The following is an 8931-nucleotide window of genomic DNA, read 5'->3' as shown; positions in this document are numbered from 1 at the left end:
TCAGGTCACACTAAGCATCGGTGAGGAGGTGGAGAAAATCCAAGCCCTCATACACTCCTGGTGGGCATGCAAAATGGTTCAGCTGCTTTGGGAGACAGGCCAGTCCTCAAATGATTAAACATAGAGTTACCATATGACCCAGCAATTCTGCTCCTACGCATAGACCCAAGAGTAACAAAAGTGTGTCCACACACTTTTATGCAAGTATTCATAGCAGCATGATTCATAATAGCCGAAAAGTGGCAACAGCCAAATGCCCCTCTACTAATTAATGGGTAAAGAAAATGTGCCAAAGTATACAACAGAGTATTATTCCATCATACAAAGGAACGAAGTGCTGATACGTGACACAACGTGGATGAACCACGTAACTGTTCATGATGGGTGACAGGAACCAGTCACGAAAAGATCACATGTTCTAGGATTCCATTCGCACGAAAGTCCAGGACCGGGAAATCTACAGGAACAGGAAGTAGATTCATGGTTGCTTACGACTACGTTGGGGGTGGGGTTTGGGGCGGGGGGTTGGAGGAAGGTTGGGGGATAATAGCTAAAGAGTTCGGAGGTTTTTTTGAGGTGACAAAAATCCTCTAAAACAGACGGTGGTGTGCTGGTTGCACACGTGTGTGAATACACCCAACGCCCTGAACTGTACACGTTAAACGGGTGAATCGTGTGCAATTACGTGTCAACGAAACCATTTACGAAGAAACAAAGCGAAATGAAACCAAAAGTCTTCTTCCCGCCTTGTTGATTTCTTGTGGAAATTAACGAGGGAGGCACACTTTGCCACCGGGGAGGTGTGGCAGAAAGGGAGGCAGAGGCTGGTGGGAAAAGTGCAAACAGGCGCCACGCGAGGCCTTGGGCTCCCCCAGGCTGGCCAGTGCGCCTTGCTCTTTCCCTGGCAGGATGCTTTGACATCGGGGTCGCACCCAGACGTTCTCCAAGCGGCACCACAATCCTCCGGAGCGATGTGCAGTGTCTTCCTGTTCGTGCTCTGACCGTGTGTCCTGAAGGTCGCGGAGCATCAGCGTGCAGACTTCTCCATCCCTCACTTCGCCTGAAAAAGGTACAATCGAGTGGGTGCCAAAACTCTCACTGGCTAATCCCTCTCGGGAGGGCTTGGACAAGATCCCCAAGAAGGACCCGGGCGGGGAGGGGAGTTCCTTAGAATATTTAAAAAAAAAAGAAAGAAAGATGTCGCTAGGGTGCCTGGGTGGCTCAGTGGGTTGAGCATCTGACTCTTGATTTTGGCTCAGATCATGATCCCAGGGCCGTGGGATCAAGTCCCAAATCAGGTGCTGTGCCACACAACACGCTTGGGATTCTCTCTCTGCCCCTCTCCCCTGCTTGTGCGCTCCCTCTCTTTAAGAAAAAAAAAAAAAGACATTGCTTGGCAATGATTTCAACATATAATATTTGTCAGTTGAGTTGTGTAAGCACTTGGATGTCAAATGGCTTACATCGGGGGATTATTTGGTTCTCAGCCCCTATAGGAAAGTGCTCAGGAATGAATTGTTACTGTGCATTCAGAAGCAAGCGGCTGCAGCTGTTGCAGATTGCAGGTCAAGGTCAGTAGCTCAGCAATGTCCCCTCTGTGCCAGCTCTTTTAAGCTGGGCCCTGCAGATCCCACCGGGACAACTTTTCAGACACCTGCAGGGTGCCTCGACTAATCATGTCTTTGAAATGTTTTCTCATCACTCAGTGATGTCCTACTTCAGCTCAGTTCCACTGGCCAGATAGACGGGGCAGATACGGACGCAACATGGGCACAGCCAGAGGCTGTGGAGATGAGAACCGGCGCCCCCGGCCCCCGGAGCACCTGTGGAAAACCAGGCTGGAGTTTCCGTGTTGGATGCATGGTCTCCGTTAAGAAAACACCTCCTGTAAGATATTTTTGTCATCTGCTTTGCCTGAGGTCCCACCAGCCACACGGACACAGCCTGCTCCATAGTGTTGGGGGAGGCTCTGTATCTTTATGGAAGAAAAAAGAATCAAGTTGGTTCGTAAGCAGTTCAGCCAACAAGTATTTATTGAATGACTATTTCTCTCCAAGCTTCCTATGGGGTGCTAGCAAATCAGCGACAAATAAATTGAAACACTTGGCAAACTGGCTGGGGGTTGGAAGGGAAGCCGGCCGCCAGTTCGGGGTGGTTGGATATGAGCTGGGGACACATCAGATTGCAGGAGCCCAGAGCAGGGACACACAGAGTAGTTTAGTGCGACTTGAGGACATCAGACAAGCGTCCCCAAAGGAAAAGACGCTTGAGAAGGGTCCTGGAGAATGACTAGAAGCTGGAAAATCAGAGAAACCATTGCAGGTGAAGACACAGAGGGAGGGGAGGCGGGACCAGAGCAGTGTGGGTGCCCCATGGCGCCTGCTGGCGAGAAAAAATCCCAAGCAGGGTCCACACCATCAGCACAGAGGCCGACGCGAGGCTTGAACTCGCGAACCGTGAGATTGTGACCTGAGCTAAAACCGGGAGTCGGAGGCTTTAACCGACTGAGCCACCCGAGTGCCCTTCATTTTCGTTTTTTGTTCAAAGGGTTCAGTACTCTGAGTATAAAGCATTTTTGTGAAATGTGCAAAATAAAGTTGCTGTGATTTTCAAAATCGGGCTTCCCGTGATTGTTTGAGCTACTGGGAGAACAGACGCTGTGGTGAAGAAAATGACCCCAGTCTCTCTGTGTGTGGGAACACTAGGGTGAGTATGCTTAACAGATTCATAAAAAGGGAAGAAAGTTCTCTCGTTGTGTTGCATTTCTTACTATTTATATTCACTTCCATGGATTTTTTTTTTTTTCTTTTTTTTTTTTATGAAGCTGCCTATTGGCTGCTCCCTCACTCTTTGCCTCGTCCGTGCTTTAAAAAACATATTCTGGGGGCGCCTGGGTGGCTCAGTCGGTTGAGCGGCCAACTTCAGCTCAGGTCACGATCTCGCGGTCCGTGAGTTCGAGCCCCGCATCGGGCTCTGTGCTGACAGCTCAGAGCCTGGAGCCTGCTTCCGATTCTGTGTCTCCCTCTCTCTCTGCCCCTCCCCTGTTCATGCTCTGTCTCTCTCTGTCTCAAAAATAAATAAACGTTAAAAAAAAATTAAAAAAAAAAAAAAACAAAAAACATATTCTGTCCAAATGTCAGCTTGGTCCCTCTGAAAGCTTCCGAGAGACTTCCTTCCTACATGTTCTTCCAGAAACGCCGAAAGCGTGAGTGGGACAGATTAGCTGACTTAGACCTGAGGTACTGTCTTAGACTCCAAAGAAAGATGACGTACAACTCCAGCTAGTGGTGTCATCACGCATAGTCCCTGTTTGTAACGATATCTAAGAGTCAGAGTGGGTGTCTTTAAATTTTTTCAGATGCATGCCAAGACTGCTAAGTCACCGGTAAGCCCTCCTGCCTCCTTTCTGGTTCATGATGCAATGGAGGTTTCGTTTTGCTTTGTTTTAATCAATTGCTTTTTTTAAGGTGGTTTATTTATTTTGAGAGAGAGAGAGAGAGAGAGCACGAGCCGGGGAGGGGCAGGGAGAGGGAGAGACAGAATCGCAAGCAGGCTCTGCAAAGCCCGACTTCAGGCTCGAAACCACGAACCGTGAGATCATGACCTGAGCCTAGATCAAGAGTCGGATGCTTAGCCCACTCAGTCACCCCAGAGCCCCAGTTTATTTTTTTAAATAAAATAAAAAGTTAGTTAACACACAGTGTACTATTGGTTTCAGGAGCAGAACTTCAGCGATTCATCTCGTACGTAGAACACCCAGTGCTCGTCCCCAACAAGTGCCTTTCTTACTACCCGTCACCCAGTTAGTCCATCCCCCCGCCTATCTCCCCTCCAGCAGCCCTCAATTTATTCTCTGTATTTAAGAGTCTCTTATGGTTTGCCTCCCTCTCTGTTTTTATTTTTTTCCTTCTCTTCCCCTATGTTCATCTGTTTTGTTTCTTAAATTCTACATACGAGCAAAGTCATATATGGTATCTGTCTTTCTCGGACTTATTTTGCTTAGCATAATACACTCTAGTTCCATCCACATTGTTGCAAGTGGCAAGATTTCATTCTTTTTCGTTGCCAAGTAGTATTTCATTGTGTATATACACCACATCTTCTTTGTCCATTCATCCATCGATGGACATTTAGGCTCTTCCATAATTTGGCCATTGTAGATAGGGCTGCTATAAACATCGGGGAGCATATGCCCCTTCGAATCAGCACTTCTTATCCTCTGGATAAATACCTAGCGGTGCAATTGCTGGGTCGTAGGAGAGTTCTATTTTTAATTTGTTGAGGAGCCTCCATACTGTTTCCCAGACAGGCTGCACCAGCTTGCATTCCTACCAACAGAGCAAAAGGGTTCCCCTTTCGCCTCATCCTTGCCAACATCTGTCGTTTCCTGAGCTGTTAGTTTTAGGCATTTATTCTGACTAGTGTGAGGTGGTATCTCTTTGTGATTCTGGTTTGTCTTTCCCTGATGATGAATGATGTTGAGCGTCTTTTCACGTGCCTGCCGGCCATCGGGATGTCTGCTTTGGAAAAGTGTCTATTCACGTCTTTGGCCCATTTCTTCACTGGATTATTTGGTTTTGGGGTGTTGAGTTTGATAAGTTCTTCACAGATTTTGGATAGTAGCCCTTCATCTGGTTTGTCACGGATGCGGTGGAGTTTGAAGCAAGGCATTGCATTAAACCAATTATGACCTGCTCAGAGCTTCCTCACCATCCTGGCTTAGATCTTCTTGGGGGCAAGGGAAGTCCTGGGATACTCCACCCCTAGGGCCTCATTTAAGAAAGAGATTCAAGGGGCGCCTGGGTGGCGCAGTCGGTTAAGCGTCCGACTTCAGCCAGGTCACCATCTCGCGGTCCGTGAGTTCGAGCCCCGCGTCAGGCTCTGGGCTGATGGCTCGGAGCCTGGAGCCTGCTTCTGATTCTGTGTCTCCCTCTCTCTCTGCCCCTCCCCCGTTCATGCTCTGTCTCTCTCTGTCCCAAAAATAAATAAAAAACGTTGAAAAAAAAAATTTTAATAAAAAAAAAAAAAGAAAGAGATTCAAGGCTGACACGCAGATGTGCGTTTGTTTCTGTCACCATTAGAGATGAACTTCTCTGACATCGGAGGGAAGTCTTAACGTGCCCGGGGGGCCCAGACCCTTGTTCTCCACGACACTGCCCCCAGCCCTCTCCCAGGGACCCCACAATTGGATATTCTCCATGTTTCCACATCTCCGATGGGGAGCCCTCCCCCTAGTGACTCAAGGTAGGGCGCTGGGAGGTGTCCTGTCTCCTTGTCCCCGCTTCATTCATTCAGGGCCCCCTCAGTTCTCACTTCGTTTTCAGCAAAGCCTCCCCCATCCACTCTCACATTCCTGCCAGAGTGAGCTTTCTTTTCTTTTTTTTTTTTTAATTTTTTTAAATGTTTTTATTTATTTTGGAAGGAGAGAGAGAAAGACAGAGCATGAGCAGGGGAGGAGCAGAGAGGGAGGGAGACACAGGGTCCGAAGCAGGCTCCAGGCTCTGAGCCGTCAGCCCAGAGCCCGAGGCTGGGCTCGAACTCATGAACTGTGAGATCGTGACCTGAGCCAAAGCCGGACGCTCAACCGGCTGAGCCACCCAGGCGCCCCCAGAGTGAGCTTTTAACACATATGTCTGATCTTCATACTCCCCTTCACCTTCATGCCCAGGCCAAACTCAATCTCCCGACACACCTTCCTCTACCCTGGGAATTCTTTCTCGCCAGCAGGCACCATGGGGCACCCACACTGCTCTGGTCCTGCCTCCCCTCCCTCTGTGTCTTCACCTGCAATGGTTTCTCTGATTTTCCAGCTTCTGGTCATTCTCCAGGACCCTTCTCAAGCGTCTTTTCCTTTGGGGACGCTTGTCTGATGTCCTCAAGTCGCACTAAACTGCTCTGTGTCCCTGCTCTGGGCTCCTGCAACCTGATGCGTCCGCAGCTCAGATCCAACCACTCGACTAATCATGTCTTTGAAATGTTTTCTCATCACTCAGTGATGTCCTACTTCAGCTCAATTCCACTGGCCAGATAGACGGGGCAGATACGGACACAACATGGGCACAGCCAGAGGCTGTGGAGATGAGAACCGGCGCCCCCGGCCCCCGGAGCACCTGTGGAAAACCAGGCTGGAGTTTCCGTGTTGGATGCATGGTCTCCGTTGAGAAAACACCTCCTGTAAGATATTTTCGTCATCTGCTTTGCCTGAGGTCCCACCAGCCACATGGACACAGCCTGCTCCATAGTGTTGGGATTTTTCTGTCTCTGTCTCTCTCTGCTCCTCCATGGCTTGCTCTCCCTCAAAAAATAAACAAAACCAGAAATGAAACCTACCACTCATGCATAGCTATATCTTTTCGCAGAACTGCTTAGGAAACAGCTTACTAAAATATTTTTGTAAACGTATTCGTTACAAAAGAGGCAAGAGAAGCACGCGTTTGGCTCAGTCAGTTGAGCATCCAACCCTTGATTTTTGGCTCAGGTCACGATCCCAGGGTCATGGGATCGAGCCCTACACCGGGCTCCATGCTGAGCATGGAACCCGCTTGAAATTCTGTCTCTCTCCCTCTGTCCCTCTCCTTCACGCTCTCTCCCTTCCTCTCAAAAAAAGAGAGAGAGGCAAGAAATCAATGTTTAAATAGTCATGGCCTGGGGCGCCTGGGTGGCTCAGTCAGTTAAGTGTCCAACTTCAGCTCAGGTTATGATCTCACGGTTCATGAGTTCGAGCCCCACCTGGGGCTCTGCGCTGACAGCTCAGAGTCTGGAGCCCGCTTCGGATTCTATGTCTCTCTCTGTCTGCCCCTCCTCCGTGCACTCTCTCTCTCCCTCTTTCTCAAAAATAAATAAATGTTAAAAAAAAGTTAAATTGTGGCATGCAGTACAGGGATAGTTTGAGGACGGCTCAGGTCTGTTTGGGGTTGATGGCTCCCAAGAGCCCAATGGCCTCCCAAGAGGGGTGCTGGCCTTCTGGCCATGTGAGCCTGGCCTCAATGAAGAGGTCACACGCCCCCTCTGAGGTGACACCTTACACCCTACTGCTGCACAACTAATTACCAACAACACAGAAGTCTAAAACAAGACACATTGATCACCTCGCAGTTTTTGTGGGTCGGGCGTCCCGGTGTGGGTTGGCTGGGTCCTCTGCTTAGGGTCTCTCCCTAGGTGAGACCACCATGAAATCAAGGTGTTAGGCAGAGCCAGGGTCTTACCTGTGCTCAGGGCCCTTTTCCACACTCATGCAGTTGTTAGCAGAATTCATTTCCTTGCAGTTTTAGGACCAAGGTCTTCTTTTTCTTACTGGCTGCTGGCCAGGGACAGCTCCCAGCTTCTAGAAGCTGCCCTGTGAGGGTCCTTGTCACCTGGTCCTCCTCTCACAACCGGGCAGCTCACCTCTTCCTGCTAGCAGGAGAGCCTTGCTGCAGCTTCTTTTCAACTTTAAGGGCTCCCCTGATTAAGCCAGGCCCACCCAAGACAATTTTCCTTTTGATTAACCCAGTCAGTGAGTAGGGCACTGAGTTCTAAAGGCAAAATCCCTTTTGCCACATAAAGTAATATAATCATGGGGGGTGATATCCCCTCAGGTCCTGTTCACCGGGAGCAGGGTTGGGAATCTTGGGGGCCATTTTGACCATGCTGCCCTAACCACACCCCCTCGACCCCCACACAGCTTCACTGTCCAACCCTGGGACACACGCCTCAGCCCAGTTAAGCCCAGGGAACTCTCTGGTGGCTGGGGATAAAGGCACTAGCTCTTCAGACCAGGGACACCCCGCTGTGGACCTCTCGTACCTCCCCCCACGACCAGCCCACGTCCCTCTCTTTGCCCTTCCGGAGCCCCCCTGAGAACTTCCGGTTCCTCTTCCTGCTCTCTGAATGAGTGCGGCTCAGTTCGGGCAGCAGGGGGCGCTGCTGGCTTGGCCGGCGGGCAGGCACTGGAGGCTGCAGCTCAGGGGCGTCCCCCAGGCCCAGGCTCAGCTTCCTAGACCCTCAGCCTTCTCCCAGTCATTTGTCCTCCATCATCGGGACCCTGGCACTGGGAGGGGGCAGGCAGCGCGTATGCCTGAGGCCTCCTCTCTCCCAGCCCGTGTCTCTGCCAGGGATCTCTGTCCGTGTGGCCTTGTAGAGCTCCCCACCCAACCCACCCAGACCCTTGCTTCAAGTGACTTGGGTTCTCTGCTGCAAGCACCCAAGACTGAGCATTAGGAGTGGGAATGTCCCCCAAACTTGAGCCCTTAGGGCCATCTGTCGGTCACTTGTTTCTGCCTCACTGAAAACCGCTATCCTCGTTCGGAGCATCCCAGGCGTGACTCCCAGGCAAGATTCAAATGACCTGCTCCCTGGGGAGGAAACTTTATTTCCAGAAAGCACTCTGAATTTTTTTGGTGATTCAGGATTTCCAAAGCTGGCTCGGTGGTCCACCTGCTGCCTCGCCCACCTGGCATCACCAGGCTGGGGCAATAGGGGTCATCTCACGCCCTGGGGGTCTGACACCATCCGTCCGTGGGGAACTTTCCTCCCCCGGAAGAAACTCAGTATTTCTAGTATTCGGGGCCCACGGTGAAGGCCTGAAATTTGCCATCCATGCCTCTCTCAGCATGTTTGCTGGGAACTGCACGGAAGCATTATCTTTGGCAAACTTGAACACGAGGGAGTGTTCGGATGTTGGTGTAGCTGGACGGGGTCGCGCCAGGGAGAGAGAGTACGTGAGGAGGTCTCAGAGCCAGGTAAGGATTTTAAATTGCATTATATATATATATATATATATATATATATATATACATAAAATTATATTATATTATATTATATTATTATATTATTATATTATATTATATTATTATATATATATATAATATATATTATTATAATATAATATATATATATGTATTTTTAAAGTTTATTTATTTACTTTAAGAGAGAGAGAGTGCAAGGCAGGGG

At 49.6% G+C, this 8931-nt stretch overlaps 1 long non-coding RNA gene across 2 annotated transcripts; it reads right to left on the bottom strand.

Annotated features, from left to right (window-relative positions):
- Positions 1–290: 290 nt before the first annotated feature.
- On the bottom strand, positions 291–7792 carry LOC122230169. 2 transcript variants are annotated; one of them, XR_006207325.1, is made up of 3 exons: positions 7206–7792; positions 6111–6295; positions 291–1060 (listed from the first exon to the last, which is right to left on the bottom strand). It is a non-coding gene; the product is annotated as an uncharacterized LOC122230169 (long non-coding RNA). The 2 variants fall into 2 exon arrangements; XR_006207326.1 differs by lacking the exons at positions 6111–6295; positions 7206–7792 and adding an exon at positions 1824–1930.
- Between the last annotated feature and the right edge of the window lie 1139 nt (positions 7793–8931).

The sequence above is a fragment of the Panthera leo genome, chromosome C2 (genome assembly GCF_018350215.1).
Source record: "Panthera leo isolate Ple1 chromosome C2, P.leo_Ple1_pat1.1, whole genome shotgun sequence".
NCBI lineage: Eukaryota > Metazoa > Chordata > Mammalia > Carnivora > Felidae > Panthera > Panthera leo.
Note: the sequence above shows the minus strand (reverse complement) of the source record. Positions and strands in the feature narration are given on the sequence as shown.